The 16,624-nt window shown below is 43.6% G+C and overlaps 1 pseudogene; it reads right to left on the bottom strand.

The window, feature by feature from the left end:
- Nucleotides 1–3,190: 3,190 nt before the first annotated feature.
- The window catches only part of LOC138249547 (vacuolar protein sorting-associated protein 26B-like), a 28,028-nt pseudogene continuing 14,594 nt past the window's right edge, over nucleotides 3,191–16,624 (bottom strand).

Here is a 16,624-nt window from a genome sequence, read left to right on the forward strand (position 1 = left end):
CTTACTGAACCAGTGGCTATCGAGAGAGGAGTCAGACAGGGGTGTGTGTTGGCCCCAACTCTTTTTCTTTTATATATTAATAACTGTATCAAGTACTTAGTAAATTGCACAAATGACTCCCCCATGCAGGCTGGAACCAAAGTCCCTTGCTTACTCTATGCAGACGACACTATTCTTCTGTCTAAATCATCTATGGGAATACAAAATCTGGTCAACCAGTTCGGTGCATACTGCAGAGACTTTGGGTTAGACATTAATCTTAAGAAAACCAAACTCATGATATACAGCGCCAGGAAAAAGAAGCTCAGCGCAAACACAAAGATGGATTCAATCCTTGTGGAGAGAGTAACGGAATATGATTATCTGGGCATCAGACTATCTGACAAGGGCGGTTGGGATCCAGCTATAAGGAAAGGGGCATTAACAATCAGCCAAAGATGTGGAGTAATAGGACGTAAAGCTAGCACCGCAACAAGCCCCCCTCTGATCCTCATCTCTGAAATATACAAAGTACAAATCCGTGCTGCGGCCCTGTATGGAGCAGAACTTTGGGGATCCCACAGACAAATGGATACTCTTCAAACCAAAGAAAATAACTTCTTCAGACACATAGCCAGACTGGGGAGGGGCACACCAATGCTCCCCCTCAGACTGGACCTGGGTCTACACAGTATCAAAGACATAGCATATCTAAGACCACTCCTGTACTGGGTCAGACTATGGAAAACGGATGAACTCGAACCCTACAGGGCAGCAGTTAAAGAACTACTGCCACCTCGTCATGGATGGGAAAAAGTACGGTGGCTTAGGGAGATGAAAGCAGCATGGACCAAACTGAGTCTATCCCATTATTGTGAGAATCCCGAGATGATTCCTGGCAATGCTAAACGCCTGATCAAAGACCACTATTGGGAAAAGATCTATGAGGAATCCCTCGGCTCAAATAGTTCAGGTCGGCTGACAGCAGAGTTCCTGCTGGTAAAGCATGTTCCTCTGTCTGAAAGCTTCCTGGACCTCCCTATACCAGCCCACGCTCGCTCCTTATTACTCCAACTTAGGTACGGAACATTGGCAGTCAACAGTTTCACGGCCGGCTGGTCGACCAACAGTTCTCCATCGGACAAATGTATAAACTGTCACCTTTGTAAGGAAACTTATGAACACGTTCTATTTTTTTGCCCTCTGTATAAATGTCCTCGAGGGAAGTGGATTACCCCTCTGTGCAGAACACTGCCCTCGCCATCTCGCAATAGTGTACTCAGAATATGTAAATATGATACTTCCATACTGACAGTGTGCTCTGTTTCCAAATATTTGGCAGCAGCATGGAAAATTCGCAGCAGGATTATTTCAGATCCCAATCCATCAGTTGAAGAGCGGTCTAGCAGCCAGTAAACCAGCATTCAATCATATTAGTCTGGGACTCTAACGAAAACCGAGACCTATCATGGATATTAGATTGTATCCCCGAGTATGCTGTTTAGTGGGTTACCACAACTATATAATTTTATAAATGCTAAGTTATATCCTATTCTGACCAATCTATTTAATAGAACTGACCAATCATGGGTACCATTCCTTATGGCCCGACCTCTTAACTTTCTTTTTTTTTTAATCTGTGCTATTTTCTGGAGTTTTAATGTCTGATTTTATATAGTGATTGGTCTTAGAACAGTTTTTATCTTTTTAATAATCGATTAGATTGGTTCTAGAACAGTTTTTATCTTTTTAATAATTGATTAGTATTATTTTAGTGTCCAGCATTATGTACAGGGCAAGATCCGGAGACCACCCTGAGTATTCTTCTTTTTACAACTATTTATGGAAATATTTTAGCTATACGACCCCTTTTTATCCTTTCTTTTACTATACATTGGTTTATGGTTTTTATTTCTATGTATGTATGTTTACTTTTAAAAATGGCCTAAATTTGGACCGAATAAACTATTGATTGATTGAGGATGCATAGATCATGTTAGCAACAACACTTTTCCCATCTCTGTAAACCGGAACGGATCCTATGCAGTTCAAGATAGTAGGTCTTCTCAATGATAAGAAATTGAAGTTTTTCAGCCCTGGCAAAAAACAGAAAGGTCGGAGGAGGGGATTTCTTCTGTCACAATGTTTTGCTAACTTCGGGGAAGTGGAGATTCATCAATGACCTTTCTTAATTACATGAATCAGAGTGTATAGATTTCAACTGTTACTGCTTCCTCTCTATGAGGCTATTTCAATAGAAAGAGTACAAGAGCAGCATCGAAAACAAACGAGTCCTAAGGAAAGCACACCCTGGTTGAAATTAGTGGACATAGATTTACAGTACTGCTGACCATGGCACATACAAATACTGGAAAAATAGTACACACAGAAGCAGCTAATTAAAGAGACGTGGTTAGTCCATTTCTGTTAATCTTCCACAGCAGCAATGATTAAAATTTTGTATATAAACCGTTCACCCTCAGGCTACAAACTTTCTCCTGTCCTTACCACATATCCTTAGTTATCAATAGGTCAGCTGGCTCATCCCCAGCTACCAAAGTCTACACTTGAGCTTCTTGGGTGTCCTGCAAAGGAGCGGTGCAGATCACGGTCAGACAGTAGGAGGATAGGAACAATCACATCTTTTACACTGGAATAAACCGAGAGAAAGATCTCGTCATAGCCTAATTAGATCAGGCTAATAATGCAAGACGATACAACAGTCCAGCACAGACACCCTCCCCAACCCTCTGCTACTTCCGATCACAAAGCACAGTTATTTAAAGCACAAAAAACGTTAGAAATGTCCTATTCAGCAGCTCAGACAACACCACGCTCCCCCATGCAAAGCAATAAGACACAAAGTAAGGCTAACAGAAGAACAGCAGTTTCCCTTTTAAAAAATAGTGAAACTGAAGTATTTTTCCTATTTAAAATCTTTCCTTTCACTCACTGCAGAAAAGAACCATCATATAAAAGCTTTAATCAGGCTAAATAAACTGTGTCAAACAGCGTCTCCCAATGGTTTACTTCCTTCGATATTTCTAGAGCATAATTAAGTGAATATGGCCTCTGTACCTCTTAACGCCCCTCTCCTCACCCCACACAAAAGGTGCTTGGGTTTGTAGAGCTGGTGTTGCTGGTTAAGGTGCTCAGCAGTCCTGGTTATGCATGTTCACTGTTGCCTGTCATCATCTTTTGAGGCAGATGGCTAGGGGCTGTTCTCCTGTTGGGATGTCCCCTCAAATTGTTGTGAGGCAATTGCAGTCAAGTGAGACATGCGTTACCGCTCAATGTCTCCTTTCCGCCACAGGACTATCTCCTGCTGTTTGAAATAGCACCTTTCTTCTTCATCAATCAGCACCAAGTTGATGTAATAGTGCAGGCTGAATTTCAAGTTGATGTCTCTCATGATGGGGGTCAGCTCGTACCCCGCCAGTAAAAGTCTAATTGGAATGAATTCACTTGGCAATTATCTAATTCTCGTTTCAAGCGTTAGGTCTTGTCTCAGTTGTCTCCCTCTCGATAATGTCAATTTACATGCACTGAATTTTGAACTGAACTAACACAACAGGAAGTAGATTTTTTACCAAAAATTACATCTTTCAGGTTGTATTTAGATTTGTTATACTCAAACTCGACGTGCAGGAAGTCCTAAATTCCCACTTCCATCTTGATGAATGAGTTGAGCTCTGGATACGTGCTGAGTGTGTGCACCATAATATCCATCTCTTTGACAACAGCATTTAGCCTGTGGCTGTTTGTGGCTCTAAAGAAATATCTTAACAGTCTGCCCAGTATATAACTCATAAGGTTTTTCTACATGTGTGAATTCAAAGTCAGAAAGTCTGAGACTGGTTGAACTCACCAGTCTGTGCAAGTCCTTCACCAGCAAGGAGAACAGATGATGGACAGAATGCTGAACAATGCAAACATTCACCCCAGTCACAAAGATCTGGGTTTACTCCATCGTTTTTTTGCTCACCATGCCACCTCAGTTTGGACCCAGCCATATGCAAATCAGTCTTGACCCTGTTCTCCTTGGGAACAGTCCTCCCCAAACTGCCAAGCCATGAGTTCCCTCTAGACCATTTGGTTGGAAAATAAGATAAGGTGTCAGTTTCAGAAAACCAATAAAAGTGCCTGATGAGAGAATAGGAGTGCTTAGGCATAAAGCCTTTGCACTCTGGAAATGGAGATCTGCAGAGGTGAGAGGGGTCTTCTCATTCTAATTTAGCAAGCCTCTCTCTAGTGCATGAGAGCGTGCGATAGCCAGGGGATGACACTAGTCTACATAACAAAGATTATTATATTTCAACAAAATCACTACTTTTAAAATTCCGGCTTGCTCCCACTCTCTGGAACCATTCAGTTTTCTTCAGACTAGGAGCAGTATACTCCCCATTTCAAGGCTATGTCCTTGAAATGTTACATGGGGCAAACTGTTGGCTACAGTCCGCTGTTCCCACAAGCTTCCATCTTGACATCCTCTCTTCTCACTGTCAGCCGTCTAATACATAACAAAACATCTATTTACTAACCAATAGAAGGATTCTGGAAAAACACAGCATCTTCAGTGAAAAGTGAAAAAAATAATGTGCAAAGCAATTGCAAAGAATGTGTGCAGGCCTCTTCACCTAAACTATTTAAAGGTTAGCATTCAAAATAGCATTAATATTAGGATTCCTTAAATTACAAATATGTTCAATTAGGCACTGCTTATAGCTGCTGAATGCGGTCACATACTACAAATTATATGATTAATATGCACTTGTAATATAGCAATGTAATCACATATTACTTATAAATGTGTTAAATATGCAGATGAAAAGTTTTTCCTCTCTCAAACCCCCCTCTGATGGCTGGAATAGCCATCTCATCACAGCATGTCTCCAATGAACATTTTTCTGCTCTGCTGAATCCTGCATCTTACCCTTAGAGTTTGAAACTCCTTCATTTCTGTGTAAGCTTTACACCTTTTCCCCTCTATTTCCATTTCTTCCTCCTACCTTTGCCTTCCTTTCTTCTGTGCTTGCAAACAACGTAATCCCTTATATAAAACAAATAAGCAAATTAAACAAATAGCACTAATCAAAATAGGCCTCAGTCCAGCACCTAAAACCCCACTGCCAATGCTTCAAACCTGCTACTTATAGCAGAAACTCCCTTTCCTAAGGCTCCAAAAACACTAGTTGCTTCTAAATCTTCTAAGTCAGGTTTCAAATCAGACATGATCCTTGCAAAACCCTTTAGCTCTTTGCTTGTGTCTGATATGTATGCACAGCAATGGTGCATTTTAAACATCTCACAGACTCTGCCTTTTTCTGCTAACAAAAGATCTAAAGCTAATTGATCTTGCAACACTATAGACTTATCTGTTGCTAACAAATCACCACATGTACTAGTTGCTGGTTTATCCACCACTGTAGAAAGTGTTCTAATCTTTTCATCATTCACAACTACTCCTACTGCAGGAATAATGGCACCAAAAATATCTCACTCTATATGTAACTCATTATTACTACAATGCCTTGATCACTGAAATGATTTTTTCTAAAGAGCTTCTAAACTATTCACATGATGCATGTTCAGGAACACTGAAGTAACGTAGCATGCCCTTTCTCAGTCAGTGGGCAGTTGAAAATATGTGTTCTGTCCTCAAACAAAATATATTCCAGGAATAACGGAGTCTTCTCCAATGAGAATTTGAACAGGCGCTCCAACAATCTCAAATGTGTTAATCCCTCGTGTTGAATGCTAGTGTGCATTCTTCTTTTGCAAATGCACAACCTTCCCTTTAATTCCCTATCTAATTTCAATCTAGGGTACACCCTCTTTTCTATGAACTCCTATTCTTTTTTCCATACATTCTTTACTTCATCTTCCCTTTCTGTTGCTTTTTGAAATACGTGAACTCTTATTTCTTCTAAATTTTGAATTAATTTATTTTCTTATTGGCTCATGGGACATGTCAAATCCTTTTTATATTCCTTAACTGTGTCTATGCCAGTAGGAGATCTAAAGAAATACATAAAAGGAACTCAATTATGGAACACGTTTGTTGAATGTTCTGTATTCTATTTTACCTTATTTTGAAATATCAACTTCTAGACCATTTAAATCTGTAATAATAATGGCTAAAACTGAAATAATGAATCAACTAATTATTTGGATGGAACTAATTTTTTAATAAATCCCTTTTAAAATCACTTTAATTATCTTTGTTGTTTTCCTGTGGAACCTTATGATTTCATAGTTTGTGGTAAGGCATATAAATGCTAGCTCCAACTTACCTCTTTATGTCGACGTATGAAGATTACATCCATACACTGAAATTCAAGAACCCTCCTTCCATCAACCTATATGGGATCAAAAATTTATCTAAGGGTAAGAAGAAATAAGGCGAGAAGTAACCCATCCCCTTCCTTTATGGTCAATGATCTAAAATGGTAGCTGTGACCGTCAGCTTATTTGGAACCATGGCCCATCTGGAGTAGCAAGCCAAAGAGCATGAAGAATGAAGGTGTCAAGCAGAGGCAAACCCTCAGAATAGCTTATGGCCACTGCAGAAGATACTGGTCAACTGGGATGTGGCAGATCTGAGTTTCCAGGACTCTAGGGCTCTTTCTTGCCTCCTTAGATTTCCTTGCAATGTGAAGATGATTTTGGATCACTGTGTGGCCCCCAATCCCATCTGCCACATACACTACTCCTAAATGTCCATGATGCATCAGGGCAGAGGCAAAACAGTGAGGCATGGAATGGAGGCCGAACCCCACTCTGGTGTGGCAAAACAATGCCACACCAGAAACAGTAAGAGAACAACAAGGTGGGCCAGATTAGGTATATTGTTGGAAGTGGAACAAGGGGCACATTCATCTCCCCACCCAGAGGACTTCGGAGCATAGACAAGTGAGAACAAACTTCATTTGCTGGAAGAGATCCTGGATAGTGAAACTCAAAGTGGGGAGACAGAAATATAAATCTTAAAGATCTTTTTTTCCTGCTGTAGTGAAAGTGAGGTTCTGGTGACTCTTGTCCTGTTGCTAAACACACTATAGAGCATACCATGTAGGAGTTAATATCAAAATTAAGGCTATGTGGCCTTATGCCAAAGGAAGCAAGGAAGACATTTCAGCAAGGATTATTTTTTTGTTTTTTATATAGGCACCCCTCTCAAGCTGAGAGACTAGTGAAAGATGATAAAGATATGTACAATGGTACATTCTAATGGCATTTTCAGTATGGTGAACTCTAAATAGGTCTCCATGGACCAGAGCACCTGGCCGTTGAGTCAAAACAAAGGCAATTCGAGGTGAGGCTGTCTCAAGTGAAGGAGAAGACCACTAGCATAGACAATAGGTTCAGGAAAACAGATGGCAGTGCAACAAATGGAAGAAGGGATCTCAAAGGCTTCAATATTCCTAAGTTATGTATTGATCACAATTGTTAGTCTAGAAGATTAAATGGGGCTACTATAAATTGTAGCAAAATTAAAAGCATCAGGATTTGGGGTGCCATCTGTAGTCTTACACACTGATGTGGCCTTTCTGCCACCACATGCTCAATAAGACTAAGAAATCATTATTGTATCAGTCTTTGCTCAACATCAAGGTTAACACAACTTCTCAATGTGACCTTCAATCTACATTGACATAAATATTCAGCACGTTCTGAATAGCACATTTTTGAAAAGCAGTGATTGTCATACTTTGTGATGCGATTTCCTAAGGTGAGTTAAAGGATGTTTCTATTTCTGTTGAAGACTCAGAAAACTAGAAGCATCAACACAGGAAGTCTCTAGAGGGCAACAGAGCAGACAGAAGTTATGGGGCCCCAAACATGATAGCTGAGATAGTATAGCACGGTACCCTAAGGGCTGTACTACTACTGCTCTGCAACCTAAGACAAGCACAAAAACTTCTAATCTTGGCTCTGAAGGAGGAAAAGGTGAGCAGTCCAAGAGTTCTTAGGAAGGTGGTATGTGGGACAAGATCTTAGAACTCAGTAGTCAACCAACAAACACAATATAGGGTTTTCAAGACCAGTGCTCATCTTTTAGTGAAAAAACTTTAATCTTGCAGGCAAACAAAAATCTGCTTGAATGAATAGTAACTGTACTTACAGGGCTGTAATTTCAGTTACAATTTTCAGTAAGGAATAACATCTCCCTTTACCTTATTCTCGTCGCACCCTAGGAGAATCACATGGTGCTATAATCCTCAGGCGACCCTACTGAGTAGATGCACAACTCATCAGTTCAATGTCTTTCAAACCTTTACATTCATCTGGATAAAACGTCTAAAGTCCACAAAGCACACACTTCTATGTGTTGTGGTCACTCACTGCAGTCACAGGCTAAGCCCTGCTTTTTTCTGCTAGATGGCACTGCAGTTCTAACTGTTGGGCAGGTGCAATTGGCACAGTTCTTCTTACAGTTGCATGTTCACTTCAGTTGGGGCAGCAAAGACGTCCTTGCATTAGAACAGGCCTACACAGCAGCACTTCTCTTTGGCAGTAGCAGCCTCACTGATGGGTGCAGACAAGTGCTGAGATACAGCAGTTGCAGCTTCCAGGCCGAATGATTGGTGATGTGCCTTCAGCAGTTGTAGTCTCTGGGCCAATCAAGGCATCTGTTTTGGTGGTGCACATCTCCTCTTACTGTCATTAGCAGTGGCACCATCAGCTTCTCAGGCCTACATCGGATTGCTGGGTAATACAGAGAGGGTTGTTCTTCCAAAGTCTTGGGCAAGTTAACATAGGAACCACTCAAGGACTGTGTGGGAACCCTCAGAGCAATGACCTCTATCTGTTGCAGTGCACATTTTCTGGGCAATCCTCACATGAGGAACACCTGGGCTCCTCCTCAAGGATAGTCTCCTGTCCTGGAGGGCCAGGCACTCTCCTTCATCTGTCATAGTAGGTGGGCATCTATGCGCTAGCCAGACCCTCAGTTATTCAAGCAGAAGATGCAAACTTCAGGTGATGCCGCTACACTTCCAGGAGGCTGGCTGTCAGAAAAACACCAACCCTAGTTACACAGTAATCAGCGGAACATTCCTTGCTCGGTGAAGAAAAACTTGGAACTGGAACAAAGTGGATTAGTGTCACTTCTATACACATTTCTGAAACAGGGGATGTGGATCAATCCACTCTCTTAAGTTTCAGAACCTGTTCAGGTTGGTTCTTCTTGAAATGCCATTTTCGGCTGTTCATCAGACTCAGCCTTTGTGCAATGTGTTGGTTCTTAAAGCAGGATGCAATAGAGTTGTATCAAAGCAGGAAAATTCAAAATAATCACAATGAGGTGTGAGACCTCTGCACCAGTTTTCCTGAAGCAAGAACCAGAGAGAGGCAAAGGGAAGGGCTTCACCTTGAACAACAGAAAATGCACCCCTACCCCACACTTCTACCATCTACCTAATTATGGTGCTCAGGAAGAACTACGCAGCTCGTTGTTGACAAAGGTAGTTGATGAATTCCTAAAGACAGCCCTGCCTCCACCCTCTCTCACTTCAGTTTCTGGAGTTTCTGTTTTTCCAGCCTCAGGAGTGCAGTCAACACACTTCCACCATCTAGGGGAAACAGTCATTTCCGCCATCTTGTGCCATGTTGAACAAGGGCCCATGTAAAAGGGCTTCTCTGCAGACATCCTGATCGTGATAGAACTTAGAGGACATCTGAACTGGATCTGAGTTGGGTGTGAAAAGTTTGTCCGTTGTATTATAGCATTCATGACAGGGCAGGGTCCTGCATGCTGCCTCTTGCAATAACTGTTGTGCCATTCACCTAGATCTGATAAGGACTTATTTTTTACAGAATCTGTCAAACCATGATACAGATCTCAAAATCAGCAATAGTGGTATCAAAGGCTGAACCAACACTGGCACTCAAAGTGGAAGAGCATACAAGGCCTCTAGTGACAAATGATGAGTGGGCAATGTTGAAGAGGGGTCCTAAAGCACCAGTATGGCATAAATAAAGCCAGGCCCTCATGATTGGCTGAAGCTCACCAAAGGTGTTGTGGATTTCTTGAGATTTAAACGTGCAACAGATTCACCCAGAGTGAGAATGTTTGCAAATGAAATACAGCATTGCCTGGGTGAAACCCGTGAAGTGTGGCATCATTGCAAAGGACCGGTAGCCCTGGAGGACATCTGGCTGTGGCATTGGATCATGTGCCAGTGCAATTCCTACCAGTTCAGACTCTTGCGTCAAATAGCAGAAGAGTGAGCTGGACATTCTATCTGTGGACCTCGAACAATATTAAGAGACTGAGGGTTGCATCTGCTTGTCTACATGATATCCTACAGGACTTCTTCAACGAAGCTCCTTTGATATTTACTGTTGAAGGTGAGCTAGAGTGGAACCTCCTATGGCACCTGGAAGAAGCGTGGCACCACTATCTCCGATACCTATCTCAGGTGCCAGATCAGATGCTGGTATAATTATTACCAACTCTGGCTCCTAAGTCAAAGCTGAAGTAGTGTCAGATGCCAGAGCAACCAGTTGAATCTACCACTGGACCTTGAATAATGTTGAAAGATGGATGGATCCCTCCTGCTCACCTATGTGATTTCCTTGTAAGAAGCTACCTTGGAGTTTTACTACTTGTAGGCAAAATGGTTTTGGACTTGGTTCTGACATCTGGGAGCAGAGTGGTCCAAAAATTGCTTGGCCTTACTCACCTTTGTGGTTTGGCAAGCAGTGCACACAATTCTCACAGGACTTGGACTCATGGCATGGCCCAAGAAGGGGATCCAAAATCAGCATGGTTTTCCGGAAGAGTGGAAACATTTGAAAGCCTAAAAGCTTTGAAGATGACATTGATTCTTAAACACTGCACTTGTCAAAAGCTTTAAAAGCAAAGTTACTAGGAGAACAATTCTTGGTCCAGGTATCAGGACACAGAAAAAAGAGAACTGACTTCAGTGCCCCGGTAAGTCACCCATGATGCATGCCCACGAGGAAGATTGCCCTCATATCCAGCGCAGTGCTACTGTTGTGAAACTGTAGTTTGATCAGACTTTTTTCTCTGTCAGAATGGGCGTAGTCTACTGACCCCTCTTTGGTAGAGTTCCGCTTTTATGGGAACCCACAGAACCTTGTGCTGTCACTCAGTATTCAATCAATCAATCATTGAATTTATAAAGCGCGCTACGCACCCGTGAGGGTTTCAAGGCGCTGGGTGGGGGGGGGAGCTGGTGTTACTGGTCGAAGAGCCAGGTCTTGAGGAGTCTTCTAAAGGTGAGTAGATCTTGAGTCTGTTGCAGGTTGGTGGGGAGAGTGTTCCAGGTTTTGGCGGCAAGGTATGAGAAGGATCTGCCGCCGGAGGTCTTTCTTCGGATGCGGGGGACGACGGCGAGGGCGAGGTTAGTGGAGCAGAGCTGACGGGTGGGGGTGTAGAAGCTGAGTCTGTTGTTTAGGTAGGCTGGTCCGGTGTCGTGGAGCGCTTTGTGAGCGTGGGTAAGAAGCTTGAAAGTGATCCTTTTGTCCACGGGGAGCCAGTGAAGGTTTCTCAGGTGGTGGGAGATGTGGCTGTGGTGGGGTATGTTGAGGATCAGCCGGGCGGAGGCGTTTTGGATACGTTGGAGGCGTAGTAGGTCTTTTGCTGGGATGCCTGTAGAGTGCATTGCTGTAGTCCAGCCTGCTGCTGACGAGGGCCTGTGTCACTGTTCTTCTTGTTTCTGTCGGGATCCACTTGTAGATTCTGCGGAGTATGCAGAGTGTGTTGTAGCAGGAGGAGGAAACTGCATTGACCTGTTTAGACAAGGTGAGGGAGGAGTCGAGGATGAAGCCCAGGTTCCGAGCGTGGTCGGACGGTGTCGGCGGCGTTCCTAGTGTGGTGGGCCACCAGGAGTCATCCTAGGCGGAGGGGGTAGGTCCGAGGATGAGGACCTCCGTCTTGTCTGAGTTCAGTTTCAGACGGTTGTTTCTCATCCAATCGGCGATGGATTTCATTCCGTCGTGGAGGTTGGTTTTGGCGGTGTGGGGGTCTTTGGTGAGTGAGAGGATGAGCTGGGTGTCGTCGGCGTAGGAGTATTGAGTCTGTGTATATCCAGTAAAAGTGTAGCATATTTATGGTAGTAAGACAGAGTGTGTGTTTTGGTGGTGTGGGGGGAGGGAGTGCTGAAACTTTTCAAACAAATCTTTCTTAACTCTGTTACCCATGGGAACAGTCCAGCCTCAACTGCCAGAACACAATTCTAGACAAAGACATTTTGAATTCTAGTAAAGAACCTAGGAATATTACTGTAAGGAGGAATCTGCAGGAAGAATAATCCATCAGAAATACAGAGGAAGATTGGTCTATGCTTCCAGAGACACATGACACAGGAATCTTGGAAGCGAGACAAAGATTTAGCTACTTTAAAACACTCCAAAATTGGTTCTGGAGTAAGTAAAAACTTATGAAAGCTAATCCCAGCAGGGACTCTACTGGAGTTGCTTGCAAACAGCAAGTCTGTCCATATGCCATGAGGCTGTCTCAATACTCTCCCTCAAAGGACAGGAGCGTGGAGTGCAATGTTAAACCTTAGTGGGTTTGCATCCGATCCGTCAGCCAGGCTTGCATGACAATTCAGACATTCCTGACATTTACTCCCACTGTAAGAGATGGATTGCCTCCTCCCTTATTACTGCTGTATGTATACTTTGACAGTCGAGATCAACCGTTGTACCTAAATTTATAACACTAGCCACCAAGGAAAGTCACATACAAGGTGAATGACCAACTAGACTTAGTTAAACAGTCCAACTCCGCATTTTTTAAGGATAGGGAGTCCCTGGCATGCTGATTAGCCCAGGGAAATCATCATTCCTAATGACAAGATATAGCTGAGAGGGTCTGATAGTCACCATTTCCCCACGCTCCCCTTCCTCTTACTCAATTTTCCTCCTACCCTTAAAAAGAGATCCAATGTGCCACATAGTTTATAACAGTTCATTTTTTTGTTTTGAATACACTATTCCTGGACCGAGGTTGGAGAAGGGGGGGGAAGTGCCTCAGGACACTGAATGGGTGAATTCGTCATACTATCTGTGTATGTCCTTAATGGTAGTGATTGCCAAAATGTTGTTTGTCTCTATGCTGTCCCCTAAAGGCACAATCCTAAGCTATCATATTAAATTTTACTGTTGTCTCCTTTACAAAGAAAACTCCAAAATGAAGGGTTATACAAGTAAAAATTAACATCATTAATCCTGGGGTGCCCCTGGAGACACCAACCTACTAAAGACATTTTTTTTCCCATGAAGAGGTGCTCTCTGTAGCACATGAGTTTTTGTGTTTTTTGCCACACTACAGAAAGCAACATCAAGATTCAACAGTGATGATAACACCCATTTGTATCTCAAATTCTACTCAACCAACTACATACTGAGACTCCATGTGTTTGGCACTACAGGCACCGCAACACACAGCATCATGTGGCACAGCAATGAGCATCTGAGAGGGGGGTGGACACCATCTGATAAGTGCCTAAAGCATATCCCGGGCACATGCAGCTTGGGACTCCGTGTTTGACACTACAGGCAACACACCTCACAGCACCAGGAAGTGCTACAATGAGCACCTGAGAGGGGCGGGTCCACCATCTGACAAGCACCTAGAGTGCACCCAGTTTCCCACAGCATGGGATGCGCCCATGAGGATTCCAGATTTCTTATGGCCCCCAGGGGACGCAACTCTGTTATTAGTGGTGGTCATTTCATGGACGGCATTGAGGGTAGGCCAGATTGGGTGGGTAAAGATACTGGAACACTTTTGGAGGCCAAGCAAGAAGATCTGCCTGACTGCCTAGTGTCTATTGAGGAAAAAATAAACGTATCATAATGGTAGTTCCAGGGTGCCCTACCACGGTCTGTATAAGTGCAAACATTGCTCCATCAAGGGAAAAGCAATATATTTGCCAAACAAAGGTCAGGAATTCAATGAGGCCTAGGCCCAGCTGAAGGCGTTTGCGATGAAGTGCCTGCTACATCCCATGCTATTGCTCACGTTATCTCAGTTTGTCAAACAGAGAGTCTTTGAGTGGCCCCTTCTCCATAAAAACACCCCCCAACACCACTTGCCCTTTGGGTCTTATTATGGGTTCTTCCTCTAGATGTGATCTTCCACCAGCGACCTGCCCTTATGTCATAATTTTTGCTGCTGTGCCAACCCTTCAACCTGGGGCTACAGAATTGACTTACGATGTAATTTTTAAATCTATTTATTGGATCCATGATAACTTGTGGTGTCGAGGCCTGCTATTTAATGAAGTGTTATTGGTCCGGAGGCTGAGATGAGTGTGGAAATCAGAAAAGGTACTACAGGGAGACTCTGTCATCATTTCTTTCTGTGAAAAGAGAATAGCATAGAACCTGGTTACGGCTTTTTCACAAGGTCGCCAGAAGCTCAGCAAAATAAAAGTTCTACCTCTGGGCTACTATTATAGGTCCCTAATTGCCCGCCACATTACACCAGTCAATTTAGAACATTTCCGGGGTTCTGTACAAGCACTTCCCCCAGCTCTATAACATCCATATGTGGAATTGTTTTGATCTCTTGGGGAGCTTAACATTTGTGGATGGACTCAAAAACTCACCAGAGCCTGACCTACATCTTGACAGGCAGACCCTTGGACATGACTCAAGGAAAGTTTCTATCATCTTACCAACTACCTTCATGCCTTCCGTGGTTACTGGTTGACCACTTGTGGCAGTCAGCCACACTAGCCCCACGTGAGCCACTCTCCCATGGTGGACAAAGTCACGGGTGTCCTGATTTGCCCGGCTGAAACTACTGCGGGAAAGATGGGTCACAGACCTTATAAGTGTGGATGGGTTTGTTGCCTACACGGTCCCAACTACCCGACACCTGCCTGGCAAGGCAAAGGAGGACTCACTGCTTACTTACGAGTCACCCTGGGGTATAAAATGTGTCCGTTATGTTGTGAATGTCCTGCTTTCCAAGCACTGTTGCTGTTCTGGGTGAATGGCACTCACCTTATTATTAATTTTATAATTTTATAATAGTGTTTTGGTGCAGAGGCATGTTTTAATATTTGTAACTTGTCAAACTTCATCCTCTGGCTTGATTCTGAATTAGCACATTTGACCTGTGGGTTTCATCTTATGGTTGGGGGTGACTAATATCCTCCAGGTCAAAGAGCCAGCCACATTGGAGAAGGTTTGTGTGAGTTCACCAGCAGGGGGATACGAAAACCAGGGCTCTTTTGAACATTGTCAACATGTTTGATCTCGATAATGCCTGTGATGCTATTGACCCAGCCTACCATATGACTGCTACCTAAGTTAGGGGGGATTAGGGGTCAATCATTAATTACATCTTTGTATCTAGGTTTTCAATGAGATAGGTCATTAGTGGGGGTACCACTGCCACAGCTGCGAGTGACCATAACCCCCAATGGCTGGGCCTTAATATCACTAAGGGGGCAAGCAGGGCAAGTGGTATTTCCTCCTCATCGATTAAAGGTAAGTACCAGGAGCTTCAGCCAGTATGGAGGAATGCTAACTTTGGGTCCATGTTGAAGAATATGTGTACTAACCATCTTGACATGTTGCTTACCTGCCTAACTTATCTGGTTGACCCATGGTCCATTGCCAATAGGCTTGTCCAAATTGAGTTAGTCATTAGTACCTTTCTTACAAAACCAGCTAGGGCGACCACAGGGGCAAGGTGGTTTGACTCCTACTGCAGGCAGGCCTCTGCAAATATGCATAGGGCCCTAAGAGAGAATCCCAGGGACAGCCAGAACATTAAAGTGTATACAGCTGTGTGTAAAGGGGCAGTGTGTAGTAGGCGCAAGGAGGCTAAAATGGAGTATTGGGGGAGGCTGGTCTAATCTTATAGGCAGAGAGACTCCACCACTTTTTGGAGAATGGTTAAGGATATTGATGCCCTGGGACCCGGTGCAATCTCAGTTATTACAACCATTTGCACAGAGCCCTGGGTGCGCCATTTCAGTGCACTCTACTGCTCTGATACGTCTAAGGAGCTCCGAGAGCGTGAGTTGGATTACCCAATTGCCATGAAATTCACCCTGGAAGAGGTTCGGGATGCCATTATTAAGTCCCCCCTCAAACAAGGCTCCTGGACCAGATGGCGTCTCTATGGACTTATATAAATCTGCCCCGGATTTGTGGGCCCCATTATTTTGTAATTGCTTTAATGCCTTTACCTGTTGTAGCATTCCAGATTCATGGCATACTGCATCTATCGTACCCATCTTTAAAAAAGGCGACCCACAGTCCCCAATTTGCTACTGTCCCATGTCTCTGTTGGATTCTGCAGTCTAAATCGCAGGGAGGGTCATATTGGAGCGCATGTTGTCCTGGGCTACAGTGACAAACACACTGTCGGAGATGCAATATGGTTTTCATGAAGGGCTAGGCACGTTGGAGCAATGTCTTAACTTACACCTGCTTATTAGCAAGTACACCATTGTGAAGAAGGCGCTCCGGCTGCCAGGCCTTCATGGGCATGTCCAGCGCCTTCGACAGCAGTTAGGTCTAATCTGTGGGCCATGTTGTGCAATTTGTGGTTGGAGCCCGGGCTCGTCCAATTTTTGCAAGCCCTACACTTTGAACTATCAGCGTCAGTTAAGTGTGGGCCTGCAGGCGAACGCACCTCCAGCTTTTC

Source organism: Pleurodeles waltl, chromosome 8 (genome assembly GCF_031143425.1).
Source record: "Pleurodeles waltl isolate 20211129_DDA chromosome 8, aPleWal1.hap1.20221129, whole genome shotgun sequence".
In the NCBI taxonomy this organism is placed as follows: Eukaryota; Metazoa; Chordata; class Amphibia; order Caudata; family Salamandridae; genus Pleurodeles; species Pleurodeles waltl.